At 40.1% G+C, this 25,882-nt stretch overlaps 1 protein-coding gene across 1 annotated transcript in view; it reads right to left on the bottom strand.

Annotated features, from left to right (window-relative positions):
- The window catches only part of TENM3 (teneurin transmembrane protein 3), a 2,204,264-nt gene that overhangs the window by 1,987,349 nt on the left and 191,033 nt on the right, over positions 1-25,882 (bottom strand). The gene's annotated exons all lie outside the window — the stretch shown is intronic.

Below are 25,882 nucleotides of genomic sequence, written 5' to 3'. Positions count from 1 at the left end.
TTGGAGTAGTACAATGCACAACTATGCCATCATGGGAATTGGCTTCATAATGATGTAGGAGTAAGAGTGCTACTGAATGACCTGCCAATAGCACTTTCTGGAAAATATGACATTTTTGGCAAATATTCTGTCCAAGTACTTGCCAATCTCACCCTTGCTTAGCTTATGAAATCTGATAAGATCACAGCCCAAGTGGTGTGGTTGCATACACACATATACACAATGGATTTGCTCTTAAATGAGATACAACTATTGCATATCTGTCACTTATTAAAAACAGGATTTTTTTTTCTAAATTATGCATCATGTAAAACTAAAATCAGCAAATGTATAAGGGTATATGTTTAGACAGAAATGCGTAGATAAAGACATATGTAGTATAGCTTCAAACTGTGTCCAAAGTAGCTTTCAGCATAAATATTCGCTCAGGTTTGTTCACTGCACAAATGCATGGCAAGCAGGTTGTCTGATATCAGGCCTTTAGAGTGTTCACTAAGACCTCAAGTGCCCAATTACAAACTACATACGCAGATTTAGACTAATTAAACTCATACCTAAGTAATAATTACATTATTTTGATTTGCAGAATTTAGAACATAAAACAGTATTGCCCTCTACTGAAAAAGTGCAAGCAGTAACAGCAGAAATAGAGAAATCTAGTTATCTGCCATCTCACATTTAAGAGAAAAATATCACAGAAATGTAGCTATTGTACATAAGCAATACAATGTATTTACAGGGAGGAATACTTTATTAATTTGAGGAGTAAGAGAAAAGGGCTGGGTAAAATCAGTGAAGCTTTTCCATTGACTTAACTGGGAGTAAGATTATGTCCATCCTCTTTGCTTTGTCTCTATTGACTGACTATATCAGAAGTATCTCGCCCATAGGATAAATGAATCTCACCAAAGTCTATTCTGTGTTTAGTATAGTGGAGGGCACATCTGAAATCCATAATTAGAAAATCCTAACCAACACTATTCAAAAGTTTGATGAATCTTTAAGAGAGCTATTCTGAGGGAAAGATATATAGATAATATATTTACCATATATACTAGATCATAAGCTGGTTCGTTTATAAGCCGACCCCCCAAGATGGATAAGTAAAAATGGAAAATTTTTATGACTCGTTCATAAGCCGACCCTATAATTCAGGGATCAGCAAACTTTGGCTCCTGGGCCATCAGGATAAGCCGCTAGTGGGCCGAGATAGTTTGTTTACCTCAAGCGTCCGTAGGCATGGAGGTAAACCTAAGTAAACAAAGTGTCCCAGCGCGCCGGCTGCTAACCCTGACGGGCTGGGACAGCAATTGGTGGGGAATTTTTTTTGGGGGGGGAGAAGCTGGGGGTCTGGGGAGTAACCCCTGTGACCACCCCCCACATGACCCCACCCCTAACTCAGGACCCCCCACACTCTCCCCATCCCTTCCCACCTTATCGGGGGAAGGCCAGGGGAAGATGTCTCTGGCCTGGCTGGAGCTGCTCCGGCAGGCTGAGCAGTGTGTCTGCAGCCTGCTCCAGCGGGTCAGACTGGGCGGCAGGGCTGCACCATGCTCTGGAGGGTCGGGCGGTGCGACCACAGCCTGCTCTGGGGGGCGGAGCTGAGCAGCATGGCTGCAGTCTGCCAGCCCCGGAGCTGCAGCTGCTTCAGAGGCTGGGAGGAGAGCAGCGTAGCCAGAAGCGGAGAGACTCTGGCCTCGCCTCTTCCCTTCTCTGCCTGCCTCTCCTTGCTCCCTCTGTTGGGGGGAGTGGCTGTGTCCCACCTCTCCCTCTCTATACCCATATATAAGCCGACCTCCTTCTCTGGTGCTTCCCTTTTTTTACTAAAAAAAAATCGGCTTATGAACAAGTATATACAGTAATTGTAATGAAAAATTGATTTGCAGTAGCAATTTCTACAAATCTTAATGAAAAGTATAGCACCTTGGGTTTCAGAAACCTTAAGTAAGTCATATGGACCCACTCCTATAAGTATGAAAAAGCAAACAAAATGGCCTAATTGTGCCTCCTGATCCAGATATTGGGCTCCTATTGAAATCAATAGGAACAGCACACATTTAATCCAACAATGCAATTTAGCCCATACATTAGATTCAAATATCTCTGTTTAGTCCATTGACTAATTGCTTTAGTCTGTCCCTACAAAATCAATCATATTTTTCAAATTAAACTGTATTTTATCTCTTCATAATTTCTGGCTGACAAATTTCAGTATTTGTCCTTATGGTCCAAATAAATTCCTAGTGTAACTTCAGTGCAATCAACAGAATTGTACCACACATGAATTTGGCTGTATGTTATATTAAGTAGTTACAGATGTTAATGGTATATAAAGAACCACTAGTCTAACTTGAGTTATAGTGAACAAAAACAATCATTTTCATCATTAATTAACATCAGAGACATAAAGACGATAGAGTACACATATGAGGTGTCACCAAGTTCTTATCTTTGACAAAGCAATTAAAAGAAATCAAAGTAACACTTATATGCTTTCAATCCATTTCTTGCAAAACGTGGATCAAATTAACATTATACATAATAACACTCTGATTTAAGTTAGAGAAACATTACACTGTGAATCTGCAAAGACTTTGAGTACCCTATTAAGATAACAGCTCAGTCAGCTGCAGTATTGTTTGTAATCTTAATGCTTTTTAGGCAGCAATGAAAGAGCAATAATTTTATTCCATTAGGAACAGAGTAGCATTGAAATAACTGAAGGACATTCAAGGAAAATACAATTCTATTATTCTTTTTAGATGTATATTTGATTACAAAGATTAGATTTTATTTATTTATTTCACAAAATGACTTTCCTTAAAAAAAAAATCAGTCTAATATTAAAGATTTTCTAGCAACGTGTTGTCTTACCTAAAATAGAATTGTTCTGAATTGCTGCCATTATTTAAGTGCCCAACCCTACATTTGTGTGAGTAGTCTTTACTCACATGAGTAATCTGATTGAAATCATTCAACCACATCCTGAGAGCTTACAAAATTTTAATCAGTCTTTACTCAAGCAAACTCTCACTGAATTCATGTACTCAACACACAATTAAGGGCTCCTTTAAATGGGAGGTGTCGCAATCCGATGTATAGTTTATGCTCTGTATGTATGTTTGTTGGTCCACGCACCATCTTGTCCTTAAAAAGGGACAGGGCAGCCTCCATTGACCAGGTTTTCTTGTTGAGGGGGAGAGCAGAGATGCTATCCTGCTCAGCAACACTTTGTGTGTATGTTTTTTTTCTGTTTTGTTTGTCATCTAAGGGTCGGGCTAGTGCCGTGTGCAGAGACCTGATCCTGCCCAGCAACTGTTGTGTGTGTGTCATTTTGTGTTGTTGTGTGCTTTGCTCTTTTTTTGCTTTTCTGCCATCTGGTCTGGTGGTGCCTAGCAACTCTCCCCACTACATACAGAGAGATGTATATTCTGCCCAGATACCCAGTGCCGTGTGCAAATCCTTCCGCGTGACGTGGCTTCCACTCAGCTGGGGCAGGGAGGGGGGGGGAGGAGAGAGCAGGGAGACAGAGGAAGTGGTGAGACCTTCTAGTAGTGGAACCTTCCAGAAAAAAACTCTTCTTCATGACCATTTTTTTCTTGGGTGGTCCGCGTTTTGGTGGAGGGCGTGGCCTGAACCTTTGTCCAGGGTCTCCTCCGGTATAGCTAGCTCTAGGTGTGTAGCTATCTGTGTGCTGTGGAGCCGCCCAGTTCAGCCAGGCCAGGTCTCCTCCTTCTCTTAGCTCCTCGTGTCGTGGTGGTTTTGGATTGTTTGATCGTGTTTTTGATTTTGATCTATTTTTTTTTTTTTTTTTTGGATTTCTTTTTTTGGATTGGTCATCATCCCTGGGGTTGGTCTTTGTCTTTGGTCATCTGATGCTGGCTCTGGCGGTCTTTGCTTTTAATTTCTCTTTTTAGTAGTTTTATTTTCTTTTTTTTAGTTCCCAATTGTTTGTAGCCCCAAACAATTTATTTTGCACATTTGCACACACATTTACATTTGCCTGTTAGCTTGTTATGTGTTTACTTTTTGTGTTATTTAATTTGTGTTAATCTGTTTATGTTGTGAATTAATGTGTGTGTCTGTCTAGTTTGTGTGAATGAATTACTGCTCTCTCTCTGTCTGTTAGGAGAATAGCTGACCTCAGGGCTGCGGTCTACTGAGAATAGCTCTGCCCAGCTGCAGCCCAGCTGAGCTGGTTGACCTGAATCTGCCCAGCTGTGCCTGAGGGGTGGCACTGTGTCTGTGTGTGGGTCTCTTTTTTGTGTTTTTGTGGGGCCTGTGCCTGATGAACCTGTGTTTGATTGGGTGGTGTGCCTGTGCCTGTGAGTTTGGTGAGCAGGATTGGTGTGCCTGTACATTTGTGTGGTGTGTTGTTTGTATTGTTTATATTTGTTTTGGTTTATGTTTGTTTTGTTTGCCATTGTTGTAATCCAAATTGAAATCTGTCCCCCAGCCCCCCAAATAATCTGTCCTCTGCCTGTCTTTTCCTCACTCAATTCCAACAGGAGGCTGCCTATATAAAGACTGAATACAAATTGTGAACCACAGTACTTGGTTCAACCACACTACCTTCAAGGACCACATTACAAACCCTGCAAATTCTTACACATATAAATAGTTCCAAATCAATCCAGTTGTGCCATAAGATACTCATATGAGAAAAGGTTTGCAGAATTGGACCCCAGATAGCTCTCTAAAAATGGACCAATTATTAATCCAGTCTGGTACTCTATCTCCAACAGAGGCCAGTACAAGGCTTTTTTTTTTTTTTTTTTTAAGAGAGAGAAAGATATAAAACTCATCTAAATATTGTGATGATAGGCATCTTAGATATGTGTCTGATAATATTAATCTCATATAAACCACTTAATTGTGCAACACTGTTGTATGAGAGGAAATTTCTTTCTGCTGCTGCTCAGTTTAGGCCCTGAAACACAAAGATTGAGATCCACTGGTGAAAGTCTTGCCATTGACTTCAATAAAGTCAGAATTTCATGTTATTCAAGCTACAATAATGTAATTGCAGCTTCTGTTCTTATTTATATTAATGACTAATCTTTTCCTAAATCTTATTTGCCTCTATTATATCCTTTATCAGAGAGTTTTTCACGTTAATTATACAGTATTAGAGCTTAAAATTCCAGCTTCCCATCAGAAATTGATGGCCTTTAAAACAAAAACATAAAAAGCACAGGATCTCAATATTATCCAAGAGAATAAATTACAGAAGAGGTAGAATTTGAAGGCACAAGCACTGGATGTTTCATAAATATTATTGCCTTTTATCTGGTTTCAATGTGATGCTTAAAGTGATCATCTCTTTGTCTTTGAAGGAAAAAGGTAAATAGGAGAAAAGGGCGTATAGTTTTTAAGTACATGGTTTATTTTAAGCAGCTGAGCATTCCCATTGAAATCCCATTCAAGTAAAGCTCATGCTTAAGTACTTTTCTGGATCATCACCTATTAGTCTTTGTTATTCTCCATTATTTCCACATACAGTAGAACCTCAGCGTTACGAACACCAGACTTACGAACTGACTGGTCAAGGTAAGGTAAACTGTTTCTGTGCTTGTTTTATTTCAAGATGATTAAAAGCAGCATTTTTCTTCTGCATAGTTAAGTTTCAAAGCTGTTTTAAGTTAATCTTCATTTGTAAACTTTTGAAAGAACAACCATAATGTTTTGTTCAGAGTTACGAACATTTCAGAGTTATGAATAACCTCCATTCCTGAGGTGTCGTAACTCTGAGATTCACATTATTTTGAAATTCTATTTGAGATACCCTTATACTTCTCTTTTCCAAACTACAGTTTGAAAAAACAAGAGTAATAAACACAAAACTGTATACAAATGGGTTTGAATAGACAAATATCCTTTAGTTCATCAATGCTACCTTTAAAATATCCAACTGTGGAAAAGCTAATCAGATATTGTGCCAAAAGCAGCCTCCAAAAACTGCAACGCTCATAAATATTTCCTTCAATTTAATAGCAAGAGCATACAAAAACCTTACTAATTTATTGGAACTTGTAAACCCTGTTTGGTAAAATTTTAAATTCAAATCACAACCTTCTTTGATTTTCTTGTTTTTCTTGTTTTCCTTTTTTATTTTATTTTTTTTATTTTTATTTAAATTCCCTAATCCCTATCAGAACTTTAAAGATTAAGAGGTATTTTATTTTTACCTTAACCAATTATTATTACCTTAGCCAAAATCTGCCTCACTGGCAGTAATCTTGTACAATAATCTCTCTTTATTTCAAATTTGCTTAATGAAGGACTATGAGAAATCAATAACTTTGGCTTTGTTAGTTATTGATGATATTCCCTGCATATTCACTGCTGATGCACTGAGCAAGGATTTGGTTTGTAGAGTATTAATCAAAATCTTACGGTTCAATTGAAAAGAGAGTCAAATTCTGTGCTTAAACTCCACACAACACAAACACAAAAACCCATTTTACAAGATTTCAGGAATGCTTCCAACCTTGCTGCAATTTTATTCAACTGACAGCTTCAAGCATTTGTTAAAAGGACAGTAACTGAATTCTTTTTATAGTTCTTTTTATTTTTAATATCTTCTCAGACACCTCCCCATTCTTTTTATTTTCAACACTGACATTTCTCCTCTTGTGTTTTTTAAAGAAGCATAATCTTTTAGATGCTGTGAATACAGTGAATTTGACACACCTAGAGGTAGGTTTACACTGCATGATTGTTTTTGAAGTTAGGTAATTCCCCTAGCATGGGTTTATATAGAAGTGTAGCTAGAGAAGCATGTCTTAGGTAAGTGAAGATATGGCTGAAAGGTGTGGGTACATATGTGAGTACATACCCTAAACAACTCTATACTTGCCCAAGCTGTACCTCCCAGTCTACACTGCTGGAGCCTTTCCTCACCACAGTGAAAGATTCTGTCAGTGGGGAGCTGTTGAAGCATTTCCCTGTTGTTCCTACCAGAGCCTTTCACTAGCATGTATAGCTATACACCACAAAGTGGCTGTGGCAGGCTTTTCACTATGATGTATACATCCAATACGCTGCCACCACTAGTGTGTAGTGTAGATGTATCTCTAGTGGTGACAGTCACTGTGTCTCATTACCAAGATCCTTTACCATTGAGTGCAGTTAAAAGCCATATTGACAACAAGGGATATTGCTACAAAAGACATATGGGGGTTCTGTAATCTGATACATCTTTCTGAATGAGGTTCAATACTTTTTTACAGCCTTTAAATGTGTTTGTGTTTTTGCTTTGTTTTTTTTCTACATCAGCTTTTTTAACATCAGCTCAGTTGCTTGGTATTTTGGACACCTAGACCTTTTAAAACTTGCTTTTAGCAATATTATTAATAGATATTTAGCAACTGACTAATTTAAAGCTACTGGAGTTAATAGAAGTCCTTCCATTGAGTCCAGTAGGCTTTGGTTCAGGCTCTTTGACCCCCCACCTTTGAGAGTTTTACATTATATTAGCATTTTGATTACAATATCGTCTACCACCACTGTATATAAAACAAAAGTTTGAACAAAGAGGTAGAAAAATGAGTCCTGCCTAGGTAGGGCAACACCTCTTTGAAGCTAGTGAGTAAGGTTCCTACTACCTCTAAGTATTTTAGAGATTTAAGCCCTGATCCTGCATTGTGATTCATGTGGACTCAGCAGTCTGTTTGCATAGATCACATTAAAGGTTCAGGATCATAATTAATAAAACTGCATTGGAAGTGTAATTATGAATATCTTTTACCCATTATTGTTGGATAAAACTGGGATTTCCAAAAAGAAACCTAAAGATTTGCCTTTTAGTCCTATTTTTTTTTAAATAAAGATGCTTAATTGAGGAAATAGGTTAAATACTAAAATGTTCTGTATATCAAACTGTGTTGCTAGCCCATCAATATACAAAGCTTCTCTCGCTCTCATTTTTTACATCACTAATGGCTTCTTTGGTATCATTTTCATGTTTTAACTTTGTCATATTCTCTATCCCTTTCACACTTTAAGAGATGCCTGTCATAACAACAGGTTTCAGAGTAATAGCTGTGTTAGTCTGTATCCGCAAAAAAAATAGGAGTACTTATGGCACCTTAGTACCATAGACTAAGACTAACAAATTTATTGTAACATAAGCTTTCATGGGCTACAGCGCACTTCATCGGATGCATGTAGTGGAAAATACAGAAGGAAGATATATATATATATATACACACACACACACACACACACACACACAGGGAACATGAAACAATGGGTGTTATCATACACATTATAAGGAGAGTGATCAGTTAAGGTGAGCTGTTGTCAGCAGGAGAGAAAAATAACTTTGTAGTGGTAATGAAAATGGCCCATTTCCAGCACTTGACAAGGAGATATAAGGAACTGTATGTGTGTGGGGGAGCGGGGGGGAAGATAAGCATGGAGAAATAGTTTTACTTTGTGTAATGGCCCATCCGCTCACAGTCTTTATTCAAATCTAATTTAATGGTTTCCAATTTGCAAATTAATTCCAATTCAGCAGTATCTCGTTGGAGTCTGTTTTTGAAGATTTTTGTTGTAATATTGCGACTTTTAGGTCTGTAATCGAGTGGCCAGGGAGGTTGAAGTGTTCTCCGACTGGTTTTTGAATGTTATAATTCTTGACGTCTGATTTGTGTCCATTTATTCTTTTACATAGCGACTGTCCAAACCAGACAAGAAAGCAGGAAAATGAATACCAGTGACACCGCTAATAAACTAGAACTGGCCAAACTGAAAGCACAAAAAAATGAAAAGAATCATAAGAGACTGCTCAAATTAAAACAACTCGAAAAAGAAGCCAACAAGGCTGCCCACAAGAGAGCTATGGAGGAGAACAAAAAACGAGATGGAAGAGAAAGAAAAAGACAGGAAGCATGAACTGGAGTTAGAGAGGGCAAGGGCTAGGCAAAATATACCAGACAACCCTAGCAACCCCTCTCCAGGTTCCGCTTCCCATCCCAGAAACTTCCCCACCTACAAGGCAGGCAATGATACCAAGGCCTTCTTAGGAAATTTCGAAAGGGCCTGCCTTGGGTATAGCATCTCTACAGACCAGTACATGGTAGAGCTGAGGCCGCAGCTCAGTGGACCCTTAGCAGAGGTGGCAGCTGAAATGCCTAAGGAACACATGAACAGTTATAAACTTTTTAAAAACAAGGCCAGAATCAGAATGGGGCTAACACCCAAGCATGCCCGTTGGCAGTTCAGAGCCCTAAAGCGGAAACCAGACATGTCATTTACCCGACATGCCTACCACATTGTAAAAAATTGGCATGCCTGGATATCAGGAGCAAGTGTTAAATCCCCAGAAGGGTTGCCCTTCCTAATGCAAATGGAGCAGTTCTTAGAGCGTGTTTCTGAAGAAATAGAAAGGTACATTCTAGATGGGAAGCCCAAAACTGTAATTGAGGCGGGGGAGATTAGAGCCAAATGGGTGGAGGTGGCAGAAAAGAAAAAAAAACTAGTCGCAATTGGAGCAAATATCAGAAGGGGCAACTCGAAACAAAACCCTATCACTGGGAGCAACCCAAGGCCCCACCTACATCCCAAGGAAAACCCCGAGACCAGGTCAAAGCCCCTCTCCAGCAACTCCCCATAATTGAGGTCCCATTTCAACGAGTAGCTGTGGATATTCTGGGTCCTTTCCCAAAGAAGACACCCAGAGGAAAGCAGTACATACTGACTTTCTTGGATTTTGCTATCCGATGGCCGAAAGCAGTATCTCTAAGCAACACCAGGGCTAAAAGTGTGTGCCGAGCACTAACAGACATTTTTGCCAGGGTAGGTTGGCCCTCCGACATCCTTACAGATTCAGGAACTAATTTCCTGGCAGGGACCATGAAAAGCCTGTGGGAAGCTCATGGGGTGAACCACTTGGTGGCCACCCCTTACCACCATCAAACAAATGGCCTGGTGGAAAAGTTTTAATGGAACTTTGGGGGCCATGATACGTAAATTCATAAATGAGCACTCCAATGATTGGGACCTAGTGTTGCAGCAGTTGCTCTTTGCCTACAGAGCTGTACCACATCCCAGTTTAGGGTTTCCACCATTTGAACTTGTGTATGGCCGCGAGGTTAAAGGGCCATTACAGTTGGTGAAGCAGCAATGGGAGGGTTCTACGCCTTATCCAGAAACTAACATTCTGGACTTTGTAAGCAACCTACAAAACACTCTCCGAGACTCTTTCACCCTTGCTAGAAAAAACCTAAAAGAGGCTCAGAAAGAGCAAAAAGCCTGGTATGATAAACATGCCAGAGAGCATTCCTTCAAAGTAGGGAACCAGGTTATGGTCTTGAAGGCGCTCCAGGCCCATAAGATGAAAGCATCATGGGAAGGGCCATTCACAATCCAAGAGCGCCTGGGAGCTGTTAACTATCTCCCCACCTCAAACCTAAAGTGTACCATGTTAATTCTCTAAAGACCTTTTATTCCAGAGAATTAAAGGTTTGTCAGTTTACAGCCCAGGAAGGAGATGATGCTGAGTGGCCTGAAGGTGTCTACTACAAAGGGAAAAGTGACGGTGGTGTGGAAGAGGTGAACCTCTCCATGACCCTTGGACGTATGCAGCAACAGCAGATCAAGGAACTGTGCACTAGCTTCGTGCTGATGTTCTCAGCCACCCCAGGACAGACTGAACGGGCATATCGCTCCATTAACACAGGTAATGCTCACCCAATTCGAGTCTAACCTTATCGAGTGTCTCCTCATGCTCAAACTGCTATAGAATGGAAAATCAAGGATATATGTTACAGATGGGTGTAATCCGCCCCTCTAACAGTGCATGGGCATCTCCAGTGGTTCTAGTTCCCAAACCAAATGGAGAGATACGTTTTTGCATGGACTACCGTAAGCTAAATGCTGTAACTCACCCAGACAACTATCCAATGCCATGCACAGAAGAACTATTGGAGAAACTGGGGTGTGCCCAGTTCATCTCTACCTTAGACTTAACCAAGGGGTACTGGCAGATACCGCTAGATAAATCCGCCAAGAAAAGGTCAGCCTTCATCACCCATGTCGGGCTGTATACATTTAATGAGCTCCCTTTCAGGCTGCGAAATGCACCCGCCACCTTCCAAAACTTGTAGATGGTCTCCTAGCGGGATTGGGAGAATTTGCTGTCTCCTATCTTGACGATGTGGCCATCTTTTCTGATTCATTGGCAGAACACCTAAAACATCTGCAAAAAGTCTTCAAGCGCATAAGGGAGGCAGAACTAACTGTTAAGGCTAAAAAGTGTGAAATAGGCCTAAACAGAGTGACTTACCTTGAACACCAGGAACTATCAACCCCCTACAGGCCAAAGCAGATGATATCCAAAAGTGGCCTGTCCCAAAGTTAAAAAAAAGGTCCAATCCTTTTTAGGCTTGGCCAGATATTACAGGTGATTTGTACCGCACCCACAGCCAAATCGCTGCGCCACTGACAGACCTAACCAAAAAGAAACAGCCAAATGCAGTTCAGTGGACTGAAAAGTGTCAGAAGGCCTTTAATCAGCTTAAAGCAACACTCATGTCTAATCCCGTGCTAAGGGCCCCAAATTTTGACAAACTGTTCCTAGTAACCACAGATGTGTCCAATTGTGGTGTGGGAGCAGTTTTAATGCAGGAAGGACCAGATCAAGAATTCCATCCTGTCGTGTTTCTCAGCAAGAAAGTGTGTGAAAGGGAAAGCCACTGGTCAATCAGCAAAAAGGAATGCTACGCCATTGTGTACATGCTGGAAAAGCTACACCCATATATTTGGGGATGGTGTTTCCAACTACAAACCAACCGTGCTGTGCTAAAGTGGCTTCATACCGCCAAGGGAAATAATAAAAAACTTCTTTGGTGGAGTTTAGCTCTCCAAGATTTTGATTTAAAAATACAACACATTTCAGGAGCTTCTAACAAAGTGGCTGATGCACTCTCCTGTGAAAGTTTCCCAGAATCAACTGGTTAAAAATTGTTCTTGAAATGTGAAACATATTGTTAGTTTTTATATAATCAGTAGTATGTCTAAAGGTGCATGTGTCTTATTAACTCTATATTCTCCTAAAGCTCCAGGAAGAAACCACAGCCAGTGTGGAACCAGCTGTCCAACACTATCTGTGATTTTGGGGGGGGGGGGGGTCATAACTATAAAGGGAAGGGTAACAACCCTCCTGTATACAATTCTATAAAATCCCTCCTGGCCAGAGGAACCAAAATCCTTTTACCTGTAAAGGGTTAAGAAGCTCAAGTAACTTGGCTGACACCTGACCCAAAGGACCAATAAGGGGACAAGATACTTTCAAATCTTGGGGGGGTGGGGGGAAAGGCTTTTGTTTGTGCTCTTTTTTTCTTTTTTTTGTGGTGTTCACTCTTGGGACTAAGAGGGACCGGACATCAATCCATGTTCTCCAAATCTTTCTGCACAAGTCTCTCATATTTCAAACTTGTAAGTAACAGCCAGGTGAGGCATGTTAGTTTTATCTTTGTTTTCTCAACTCATAACTGTTCCTTTTGCTAAAGGGTTTACCTCTGTTTGCTGTAACTTTAAACCTAAGGCTAGAGGGGGTTCCTCTGGGCTCTATGAATCTGATTATCCTGTACAGTTATTTCCATCTGAATTTTACAGAAATAAACTTTACCTTTTCTTTAATAAAATTCTTCTTTTAAGAACCTGTTTGATTTTTCATTGTTTTAAGATCCAAGGGTTCTGGATCTGTGTTCACCAGAACAAATTGGTGAGGGTATATTCTCAAGCTTACCAAGGAAAAGGCATGTAAGGACTTGGGCGGGGGGAGAAATTAGTCTCAAATCTGCCCCCTCAAAAGGTGGGGGTTAGGGAGTTGGGAAAACGTTGGGGGAAGGCAGAGTTCCAAGTGGCTCTCCTCTAAGATTTGAAACACGCTTGGTGGTGGCAGCTTACTGTTAACCTAAGCTGGTAAATAAGCTTAGAGGGTCTTTCACGTGTGTCCCCACATCTGTACCCTAAAGTTCAGAGTGGGGGAAGGAACCCTGACAATGCCAGATAAAGAATTTCACTCTGACTGCCAAAGGTTTTCAGAGTTTAATTAAAAGTTTGTTTCCTTGTTTTTGTGTAGCTTTTCCTGACTTTTGACTAACTTGGCAGCTAAAGGCAGGTTTCTTGTTTTTTTTTTAATCAGCTTGAACATAGCAATTAAAATAGAGATCACACAGCCGTCTCATCAAGAATCATGCGCCATTTATATTTCACCTTTTTTAAAATCTGAAATAATCAAATGCTGTTTTGATTTTAACTCTGAAATATGGAACATGTACAGGAATATGTGACTTTTATATGCTTGAGTTTGGATAGTTCAGCCTTTATAAAAATATAACCCTGGTCATTACGTATAACGAATTAACAGTTATGCTGATTAGCCAAATGTGCATTCTAAAGAGTGAGTTCAGAAAGTGCAACACAATCATTCATAAAGCACATCTGTTTTAGGAGTGAGAAGACAAAATTTCCTTTAGCACAGAGAAATCTCCATGGATCAAAAAACCTAAATTAATTGTTTAGCCACTTGAATTACTTGACATTTGCCTTAGGTGATAAAAACCAGAATGTAAAATGTCCCTCCATGAAGGGATAAGGCTATGGCTACACTACAGAGCTTACAGTGGCGCTACTACACCACTGTAGTGCAGATAGTGCAGATGCTCTAAGCTGATGGGAGAGAACTCTCCCATTGACTTAATTACTCCAGTCCCCGTGAGCAGCGGTAACTATGTTGGTAGGAGAGCGTCTATGTAGTGCTGTCCACATGGGTGCTTAGGTTGGTGTAACTTATGTCGCTCGGGGGGTGGCTTATTCACACTAAGCCGTAGTGTGTACATAGCTTGAAAGGCTTCTGGACCTCTGCAGCCTATGTTGGTCAGGGAAATTGTTTGAATTAATGAACCAAAGCCTGGAAGAGATTTGGGAGTGGTGTTTAATCCTTCCTGAGTTGGAGAAATAGGGTATCAGCCCTACATATTTCCCTGCCACTAGCTAGTTGTGACAGGACTTGAATATAGAGATGTTTATTTAAAACTATTGTTTTGCTTTTAAATATTGTATGCAATGCTGTACATTTAATTGCCTAGTCAACTGGAGAGATCTTTTTTGGATTAAAACTATATACAACTTGCTTTCTGGGTAAAAAGCATACTTTGTTTTGTATTGTTAACCCTTTCATTCTCCGTGAGCTAATACTGATTCAAAAGTCATCATGATCACTTTTGGTAATATTCTTTTGTCTATCATTGGCCATTAGAACAAACTGGACCATATAAGGAACTAATCCCAGGAAGCTAAAATGCTCTCCTCTCTCAATTTTTTTTCAAATGTTGAATTATATTTGTGATGAGAGACAAGGCCTCTAAGAACAAATTTTAGAAAAGTATTAGTCTGACATGAGTAAAATGAACTATACTAAGTCGTACAAAAGATAAATTATTTTCAAACAAAGGAAGAAAGGATCTCTTTATTAACTGCACTCGCAACAGAAGAAAATGATATAGAGCCTACAAGACAATACAAAGTAATTTGATAGTATCTGAAAATCCTTCATAGATTAAAAAAACTCAGACACTAATGGCATTTCTAATGCACAGAAATAACAGATAATGTACATGGAAAAGTCAGTCAAGACTTTTACAGATCTGACCTCTCTTGACAATCTAAACTACAAGGATTAATACAGTTTAGTAAACTAATTTTTCTACTTCTTTGTTGAAACTGCTTTGTTTTATATATATTCATAGTTATTTATCTGGTTAAATTTTATTTTATTATAATAATAATAATTATTATTTTTATGTATCACCTTTTATCCAGAAGGAAGTGAAACCACTTTATTGCGGACTAGGGCTAGATCCACAAAGGAACATAAGCACCTAAGTCCAACATGCCACTGAGATCCTCAAAGACCCTGCTCAATTGTAGACCCTATAGATGCCTAAGTTTCTGCTGGTCGGCATGTGCACAATGTTGAAAGGAAATAAGAAACACAAGCATTCATGTGAAATCATGCAAACAATAATATAGATATTATAGAAATGCATCCCTCAGCATACAACCAAAAAGTACTCTTAGAATCCCTGTAAATAATCTCATCAAAACAAAAGGCTTAGTGATCCCTACAAGTCAAAATATGAATGAATACAAATTATGAAATGAAAATATCTTCTTTTTGGTAAGTTGTTGTAAACATCTATATGACATAACCTACCACAAAAAACTAATCTAGATCTGCATAATTAAATCAACTACACTATTCTTCAGCATAATTAAATAAAATAAGCTATTCTTCAGCGTTATGAAAAAAAAATTACTGCACATTCAACTAAGTTCCAGATAAGGAAAACATGCACAAATAAGCATTCAAACACTTTTTATGTGAGGTTTCACTACAGTTATTATTCAAATCAGAGGGGGGAGAGAAAGTAATCTATACTACTTGACGATCTGTAACAGAAAAGCAACCAATTTTTAGATTAGAAATGGTCAGGGAAGAGAAAAGAAATTTTACACTGTACATTAGCAGTGTCTCTATTTCTTCTATTTTGCTTTCATTGCTCACAAACCCTGTGTGGATTTAGGCTCCTAAGATTTCTCAAACCCTTCTGGAAGCTATTTTGAAAGAAGCAGGATAAATCAGGCCAAAGTTTCCTCCATTTTTTTGAAGTTTCCACAGATTGTTATTTGTTTCTATGAGTAAGACATATGAATGGAAGACATTGTCACCTTTCAGTTTATCGAGAGATTCAGATTTAGTAGTACACCTGTTGATAATAAGTAATGTATACTATATTGCTTTACATACTCAAATCACTAAATGTTTAATAAGGTATATTCTGCACATGATCTTGCAGAAAATATATTCCCCAATTGTGTAGGCTTGCAATTTCTAAAAAGTTGTAAATTATCTTAATTACAAATGACCAAATTTCACAGGGCTAGATTGTTAAAAATTAACACTTTTGCACACACCTGACTAACAAGCACAAACTTGGACCCAGCCCCTAATTTTCACATGCAACATAAGTGCACACACTTGAGTTTGTGTACATGCACGTCAGGAATGCACAAAACTGTGCATGGGGCATGCAGTTTTGAAACTCTGGCCTTGAATATAGAACAAGATCCTCAGCGGGTATAAATCTGTGTAGATACATTGAAGACAATGGAACCAGTGAGCAAAAATTCAGGATCTGGCACTTTAAATATGCAGTTCAATTAATGAATGGGGCTGGTCACTCTTTCACTTCTCACAATATTTATCCCATCTTATTGTTTCTTCAGTTAATATGGATAATATCTCATGAATTATATTCCAATATTGAGATTATTTTGGTTAGAAAAAGACTATAATTTTCCTATCCCCTTGGTTTTATTCTTCAGCTTCTATTTGGTACCCAATAATACCATGTGTATGCATAACACTAAGAACAACTTCTAGTTTCTAGTTGTGAAAAGCTCATCACTTCGCCTGCTGGCTTGGCCAGAGAGAACTCCCTTTATTTCACTTGGTATTGCTGGTGCTTACAGCTTATGGCTTCTGCGTTGCATGCAAATCCTAAAATGGTAGGACGACCACATATGCTGTACATCAAGCCACATGAGAACTAATCAGAATAATCATTACCTGTTAACACGTACACTTCTGAAAACTAGGGTGACCAGATGTCCCGATTTTATAGGGACAGTCCCAATTTTAGGGTCTTTTCTTATATAGGCTCCTATTACCCCCCGTCCCCATCCCGAATTTTCACACTTGCTTTCTGGTCACCCTACTGAAAACCGACCATTTTCATTTAGTATCGCTGGCAGTATCTCTGATGTAGATTTATGATAAATCCTACTGATGGTCATAGTACAATAAAACTAGCAGTTCTGCAACCTTTTCATTTTGCAGACTCTATCATAAGACTGAGGGAGAGATTCTTTCACAGACCACCTCTCTTTCCAAACAATCTTCCATTGGTTGGCTCCCAAAATGTCCATAGTTTATAGTTTGAGGACAATTGGGATAAAGCATTATTGCTAGATATTTAATATCTCTATATGTCAAAGACATGATGTGCCTTCTGCAGAGATAGGAGATTTTCTTGTAGGTCAGGAGTAGAGGTACCAGCACTGCAAGTATATCTCATTAAGGCCAATCACTTGACTTTGATTTAAAATGCACAGCAAATAGAACAAACCTGTTCTACTGCATTAATTAGCAATTCCAGTGTTTAACCTGGAACATGTGCATATTTCTTTGTGCTTAGTCTTGAGGGCAGCAGTTGCAGTGACAATGATCAGGCAGAGGGCAGTCTGTAGAAAGAAATATCAACAGGCGCTCATCCAGACTATATATGTATCCTATCATGTCTTTGATCCCCAGTACTGTTCCCTAATATCCTGTGTGGAATGCATGGTATTATTATGTAAGGATAGTGTGTGCCTCCACTTTGGAATGCAGGGCTCTAGAATGCCGGATCAGGGTACTGCAGCCAAACACCACACCCTGGGTGCTGTGATATGCAATGTTTAAATAAAATACTTTTAAGTTTTAAATACACACTGTTCATGCCTTAATAAAAGAACATACTGTCTCACTCAAAAATTACATCCAACTGTGTAATCACTGAGAATGTTTTCTGCTGTAAGCACTGCTGTTGTAGCCCCTTTTTTTTGCAGGATATTAGAGAGACAAAATGGGTGAGGTAATATCTTTTATTGGACCAATTTCTGTATGTGAGAGAGTCAAGCTTTCGAGGTTATACAGAGCTCATCTTCCAGTGTGGGAAATGTACTTAATGTCCCAACAATTACAACAATCTATAACCCATTTAGCCACCTCCCACAAGTTTTTTTTTCCATCCCCCACCCCCCATGATTGGAGAGGTCACTTAACATATATTTCTAGGGACCATTCAAAGTTAAGTACTTGTGCTAAACAATCTGTTCTACGGGACATTCTGGGTGTGTCTACACAGAAATGTAAGCCTATGTCTAGTGGGACTTAAAAGTCAGCTGACCTGTGTGAGGGAGCCTTGGTCTTGAGCATCTACACTCCATTTTAACCCTAGGTTAAGGATTTTCTGACCTGTGCTTGAACCTATGGCTCTGGTGTCCAAACTTCAATACACAAACCCGAGTCAAAGTAACCCTATCCCAGAGTTCCTTGTGCCCCCCCCACTATCATCGACACTCTAACCTTATGAATGTGTTTCAGTGTGGGAAAACTCTACTGCACACCCTGTTTCCTAATTGTAATGATGCTGTTGATGGGACTCAGGTGACCATAAGGAGCACACAAGTACATTAACTGCAATAATTAGCTCCTGAACTGCCCTCAAATCTGAGAACTGGGCTCTGCACCTTCAGGTTGAATCATATTGGCAGAGAATGGCCTTGTACACCTGTTCTGAGGATAATTAATACATCAGTCTCCAGGGCTGTCAAATTGTTAAAATGAAACTTGGCAATTGTTAATTTTTAAAATGGGATGTTCAGTGAAGATTTTTTTTTCTTTTTGTCTGTTTTGAAGTTTGACATAAAATGTAGGTTTCAGAGGAAACACACACACGCACACCCCCCAGCCTGGCTTCTGCCAGCTGTGAAGTGCATCCCCAGGGCTTCGGTGCAGTGTGCTCCAGCACCCCTGGGGATCCCTTATCATTTTTATAGGGACAGATGCTGGAGTCCTGGTTTCAGCCCTTGCCCAGATATAAGACCTATTTCCTTCAACGGGAACATTCACATGAATAAGGCAAGCAGGATTTGATCCTATGTATTACCTTTATGGTGGTGAAAACCATCTCTGATCGCTCACTCTCTTGGGCTAAAGACAATCTTGCATTTCTCTAAACTATATTTTAAACCTGAAAATTAGTCCATCTCAGATCACGACTGGCTGCCACTGAAGCATCAGAATGCCAACCAGATGTTGCTACCCATTGGCAAAACATCATCAATATCTTTTTAATTCCTTTTTCTCATTTAAGCCTTTTTTGCTTCACTCAAAGGCAATATGTCCTGAGGATCCTTTATTCCTGCCCCTGCCTCGCCTAGAGAGGCAAGGATAAGGGATCCCCAGGAGTCTGTAGGGAGGTTTTGGGGCTGATAGTATATGCAGCCCAGGTACCCCTGCAGACGCATCCCCAGGGAGGGCCTGAGAGCAGAGCAGGGACCAAGCAACTGCCAGGCAGGGAGGGGGAATGGAAGGGCTCTTGAATCAGCACAACCAGAGAAGGGATGACGCCCAACATTCCAGAGGACAGGATCTACCTCCCATCTGCTCCGAGGCAATCTCCACACAGCAGTGAGGAGGAGGAGCCGACACGGGAAGAGCAGACAGGAGGAATGCACTCAGCCAAGCAGTAATAGTGCTTCCGGTTGCTGCACTGGCTGCCTCACCTGCAGCACTGCTCTTCTGGGAGCAGGAACTCTGGGATACATCCGGAGGACTTCTGGGACCCAAGTCAAGCCAGGACCATGCGCACACAGGAAAACAACAGGGCTCAGACCCTCTAGCCCTGCAGGGTCCTGGAACTCAGGGACTTGAGCCCCAGGTTAGCACAAGAGGTGTGTGAATGCAAGGGAGTTTAGGCTTGAGCCTGGCTTCAATTGCAAACCCGCTGAGTACATTTCCCAGAACTGAAGAAGAGCTTAGTGTAACTTCAAAATCTTGTCTCTCTCCCCAACAGAAGTTGGTTCAATAGAAGATACTACCTTACCACTTTGTCTCTCTAATGTTTTCTGTTGTGATATCTATTCTGACACTGAGACAAATAAGAAAAATTAATAGTGAGTAACTGTTCCCCATAAAGAACAAAGACAGCATTATTAAGGGTGAGAAGAAGAGCTAGGCCAACCCTGTGCAGATGAAATAAGTGGTGAGCAGAGGGTGCAAGGAACCTTCCTCTGCCCCTTGTGTAAGGGTTAGCCACAATATGTGACAGATGTAGAGCTCCTGCTCCATCCTATTGTCAATGCTAGCCTCTAGAAAGGATCCTGTGTGAGCATAAGCATAGCTTTCCTTCCACATTGGCCAGTGGTGTTGAACCAAAACAGGGAGTTCAAGCTGTTTCTAGCGTGGTAAAGCTATTATGTGTGCTTCCTACATTTTGCCAGAGAAATTACAGTTATGTCAGCAAAAATTCCTCCAGGATCTCCCAGAGTCCTGCTCCACTTCACACATGCCTAGTGTCAAATATAGCTTAAAGTTACAATTTGTTCCTTAGGGTGTGGTAATAGCAATGTAGTAATCCAAACACGTAACATGTTTTTTTATTATTTTTAGCTTTATGATTGACAGGAACATAGTTATGTGACCATAATCTACAATACTGCATGAAAATCACTGCCAATTGAGGCAACTGGAGAGGTGTTCACACAAGCAGGTAGCAGACTTCCTAATAAACTCTGAACTACACAAAGGCTCTGACAATGTCTCACAAAATAAAAAGCACAGAAAACACTGTGATTCAGAGAGGTATTGGCAGACAATTTCCATCTAAAAAAACTCCACACTACTGAAAATACTTTAAAAAATTGAACTAGAAGAAAAATGAACAAATGGATATGGCTTCTGAACCTGCTGAAATGAAAAGTCTGCCTACTGATGAGCTAAGCAACATGCTCTGGTATGCTATTTATCCCTGACAAGTGACTTACTGTGTAGGAATAGTAAAATGTGCATTACTCACATATTTACTATCTGTGTGTCTTATGAATACGGCTAAGATTTAGTCATGGATATTTTTGGTAAAAGTCATGGACAGGTCACGGGCAATAAATAAAAATTCATGGCCCATGACTTTTACCCCAATTATGCCTGACTAAATCTCTACTTCTGGGATCCTGCTGCTCTGGGGTGCGGGGGGACGCTGCAGGGATGGGGTGGGGGAGTGAGGGAGGCTTCTCCAGTGCTGGACTGCCCGCGACCACTGCTCCCAGAGACTGCTCTCCAAATGGCCTCTGGGCACCCTGGGACTGCTGCTGCTTGGGTGGTCCCCAGGGCACCCCCAGGACCGCTTGGCACTCCCCAGAGCCAGCCATACCGTCCGCTGTCCTCAGAGCCAGCTGCCTGGGGCCACCCGAGCAGCAGTTGGTGCAGCTAATCCCAGGGCAGCCCCCAGGACCACTGCTCAGATGCTACCTGGGCCGCCCCCAGAACCGCTGCTTGGGAGGTTCCCGGGACCAGTCACACCAGCTGCTACTCACACAGTTCCAGGAGCCAGCTGCCAGGGGCCTTCCAAGCAACGGCAGGTGCTGTACCGGGAGACACTGGCAAACCAGTAAAGTGCCTGAAACCACTATGGCTTATTGTTAAAGACAGCCTAGTCAGCAAGCTGTTAAAAGCAAGTCTCAGCTTGACCAAGGCAGGAGGGGAGGGGAGTTGAGGGTGCCATCGAAAGGGCAGCTTGACCCCGCGTCCTCCCTGATAAGAATTGTATTAAAATTGCTGATACATGCATTTGAAAAGAGCAGGATGTGCCCTCAGGAATGTCTATTGAGGTCTCAAGGCTGCAAGTTCTGGAAAGACCCAACCTGGTTAATCAATAATCAGAAGGTACCTCTTGCTTGAAACTGCTTACTTAACAAGGTTTCTTTAATTACTAATGTATAAATAAGAGGAAAAAGCTTGAGACAGGTGGGACTTGTTTCGGGACTGGCCTCTCCCTCTGTGTTCCCCAGCAGCAGACAGGCTGCTGATGTATCACTCGAAAGCCACACTCAGCTTTGGTAATTATCAAGGGTTGAGGGTGTTTTACTAACTTGTTGCGGACGTGTGTAAGTGCTTGAGACTAAGTAAAGTTTAGCTTTAAGTGAAAGCACTCATGTTGTCCTGTTTGTGCCAGCCATCTATTGGTCGGACGGCCGTGTCTCCCCTGATTTATTTCCTGACACCTCCTCACACAGAGTAAAGTTACCAAGAGCTTTGCGTTGAAAGAACCCCGGGTAACAGTGCAGCTGGCAGTGGGACGCCCAAGCAGCTGGCCCTGAAGTCAGCTGCACCAGCCAGTGCAGAAGTCAGGGAAGTTGCAGAAAGTCATGGAATCTGTTACTTCCATGACCTCCAAGAAATAATTGCAGCCTTATTTATGAGTCAGACTTGTTTGGTTTCCAGATAAAAACAAGTTGTTAATACTTTCAGCCATATAAATAGTAAGCTGTATTCTGTTCTGTTTCTTATTGCAACAGATTCGGCATTTAAGTTCTGCATTTATTGATATACAGGTCTTGGCTCAGTTTTTATTCAGTCCTTACTCAGGCCAATTCTTGTTGGCTTCTAAGATGCAGAGAACCAGAGAGAGGAGAAAATGCTATGAAACTGAGTACCAAACTTCATGCAACTAACTTCTGCAGAAAGTTACCTAAATGAGAATTAAATAAAGATTTAATTATCCAGCCCCAAAAACATATAAATATTTGGAGTATTAAAATGTACATAAAAGGTAATATTCAATTGCATAGAGACTTCCCACAAATATATTTTTGTTTGTTTGTTGTTGTTGTTTGTATTTTTGTTAAAGTACGTGTTTCAGTCCAGGCACAGAAGTCCAGTGGGAAATTCAGATGGAGTAACTGTACATATATATATATATCTGAGTGGAGTGTGTGTGTATATACAGAGAGAGAGAGAGAAAGAAACACACATATTTTTATTTGTTCAGTTGTGGAAGGACTTAGTGAATCAAGTGAAAAGCCAAATGGATGCACTGGTACTCAATTATATGATATTTCTGGCCCTCTGCAGTCAAAAATTCCCAAAAGATAAATACTTTGACTTCTACCCATTCATCCAAATTCTCCATGTTTGTTGACTAGCCCTAAGAATTGCTCCAGTTTCCCTTCTTTATATCTCACCTCTACACTGCCTTGAGGTCCCACATCAGAACCTTGGTAAATGTAAATGTATCACATACAGGTATCTATAAAGGTTTTGGTATGTGGTATGGTTATATATAACTAAGAACTCATTCATTGCAGTTTTATACATAAGAGTATTTGCAGATACATAGCCCAGTATCATTATATCAGAATATATGCAGGAGTTTGGCATAGTCTTTAAGACCCATTGTCAAAAGGAACTTTTCTTTTCCAAAGTAAAATTTATTTTCATGGTCTAAAGACTACTGATAGGATTGTTACTATTCCTATTTTCTGTACTTGACAAGCTAATCCTACTGTAAACTTGCATAACTGACAGCAAAGTTAGGTTTCAAAAAGGAATACTGTAAGCTTCAATTCCTTATTGGCAACACCATTGTTGCATTCATTAATCAGCGGTGATTTACACTAATATAAATGCATTGATCTTATTCTGTGGGCTCTCTCTTGTGAGTAATTTCATCCTTTAGCAGACATTATGAGATACATTAAGTAGTGGCATTCCAACAAATGAGACTGGCTTGACTACAGTTAAACATCCAATTAATAACCAAATATGAAGCAATTTATTTATTTCTTCATGTCACAGTGGCTACTATTATTGCAGTATTCCCAGAAAATGCTTTAAGAGCCCTTTGGGGATAAATTCAGGGGAAGGAAACATTGCTGTAATATTGATAAACTCAATTTAAATAATCACATTCACATTATTTGTGTGGCATTTTTTAATATACATCAGTTTAAAAGGGCCCCTCCCCCTTGCAGTGCAGAGAATTCAGAAGAATATGATCTTTAGTTAAAAACTATTTCTTCACCCTGGGAATGAAATAGTAATACTCTCACTGCATTAGACTGATCCTTTGGACTCAGACCTGAACATGAGTACATATAACTGCTCTGCCACAGGAACAGACTTAGGGGTGAATTGTGACTCAGCGTCTCTTGTCTGGCGAGAAGTAAGTTGCAATGGACCTTGAAAGAGTGCAACTTATTTCACAACCTCACATTGGCCAGGAAATAGGAGAGCTCTTCTCCACCCACTCCCCATCCTCTTGTTTACAGTGGGGAGTAGCTGGGGAACAGGGGCTGTGCTCAGCATCACACCTGAACCCAAGATCTAGTTATAACATGTAAATTTTTGGGGGGGTAACCTGAAATATCTTACTCCCCTGCTTGACTGAGTAACACAAGGGCACAATCTAGTTCAAAATGAACACATTGCTTACAAAGATTTAATTTGCTAAAAATTGTTTTACACACTATGTTTAAAATCAACATCTTTTACAACATTTCAATTTTTCTAATGGGTATTTAATTCTGATTCAGACTAATTGCCTTAAAACATGGTCTCACTGACCAGTTGGGGGCTGCTTTATAGCCCAGACTTTCTATTCATCCTTGTTCTCTTATTTATCTCACTTTTCCCCTGTCACCCTCACCTCCCCCGCCCCTGCCAGCCTGGTTTTCTTCTAACTCCACATCTGTGTATTTTGGGCAAGCATCCCTTTTCTCAAAATGTTATTTATCAACAGGCTGATTATTCACCTGTGCAAAGGCTGAAAGAATTATGTATACTGGTTACAACAGGTCAAAACATGTCAGGGCTACCTAGATTGTATTCCCACATACAAAATGGGATCTTGGCAAGTCCCTGCATTCTTTTATGTCTCAGTTGTTGGGTCAGTAGAATGAATATCCTGTAATACTTATCTGCTACTGTGCAGAAATATTGTGAAGCTGAATTAATGCTAACAAAGTGTTCATATAATCTCTGGTGAAAGTTTTCTCCAAATGAGCCAGTGGAGTTGAACTAAAACAGGGAGTGGAGGCTGCATCTTCTCTAAGATTGGTAGAGCTACTGCCCCAGCATGCTTTCCCCACATGTTGCCGGAGCAATTATAGCCTCATCAGCCAGAATTCCTTTAGGACCTCTCACAGATCTATTGCACTGTACACAGTCACAATGCCAGCTACAGCTTAAAGCTATAATCTGTACTTAAGTGTACAGTAATAGCAATGTAGCAATCCAAAAACTTAAGATGATTTTTTAATTATTTGTCTCACAAAATAAATGGCAGACATAGAACACAGTAATTCAGGCAAATTTAACTTAAGAAAAATGTACTCAAAGTAACTTTATCTTCTAAAAACTGAACAAAAAAAATGACTGAGTCTATTCCAAGTGTTTTTTTGAGCAAATCAATATGATTTCTGAAACTGTCAAAAACAAAACAGAATGTGTTAAAGCTATGTAAAAGTTTTAAGGAAAATGCATTAAAAAGGTCTCTCTCTCTCTCTCTCTCTCACACACACACACACACCCTTGAGAAAGTATATGGAAACATATTACTAAATAAGGGCAGTGACCACATTTATGATTATAACGTGGTTGTGTTATTGAACTCCTTTTAAAAAAATGCCTAACAAGAAAAATAAGGGAAAGAGCTATTAGACAATTAGAAAGTAATGATGATCTTTCCAATATACCCTTTAATAAAAAAATAGATAATGGAATACTTGGAATTCTAGATGTGCATCAGAGTCCAAAGAACATTAGAGAATGAACTTAATGTACAACTAGCAATTCTTTTTGAAAAACCATGAACTAAGGATTGGAGTCATGGAAAACCTCAGAAAAGGCACTATTTGTGTCTTTTGGGTCAGCCTGATTCTAAATGTGTTCAGTGGTATGGTTCAAAATTGCACGACTGATCTTCATATTTATTTAACTTTTAAACACCTATAGTAATATTTCATTGTTTATCTACCTTGTTACTCCACCATCCACAATCCATGTGTCTGCCACTCAAAGCTTTATGGGGTGCAGATTACTGCCCCACGTGCATTCTACTACCCATGCCCCTGACTTCTCCTTGCTGTCCTTGCACTCATTCCCCAATACACAGGAACTATGACGTGTGTGTGGACATTCCAACATCTCTCGCCACACACTGAGCACACATATAAAGAACCTGCACAGTATGATCAGTGACTATTT

The sequence above is a fragment of the Mauremys reevesii genome, linkage group 5, assembly GCF_016161935.1.
Source record: "Mauremys reevesii isolate NIE-2019 linkage group 5, ASM1616193v1, whole genome shotgun sequence".
NCBI classification, from domain to species: domain Eukaryota; kingdom Metazoa; phylum Chordata; order Testudines; family Geoemydidae; genus Mauremys; species Mauremys reevesii.
Note: the sequence above shows the minus strand (reverse complement) of the source record. Positions and strands in the feature narration are given on the sequence as shown.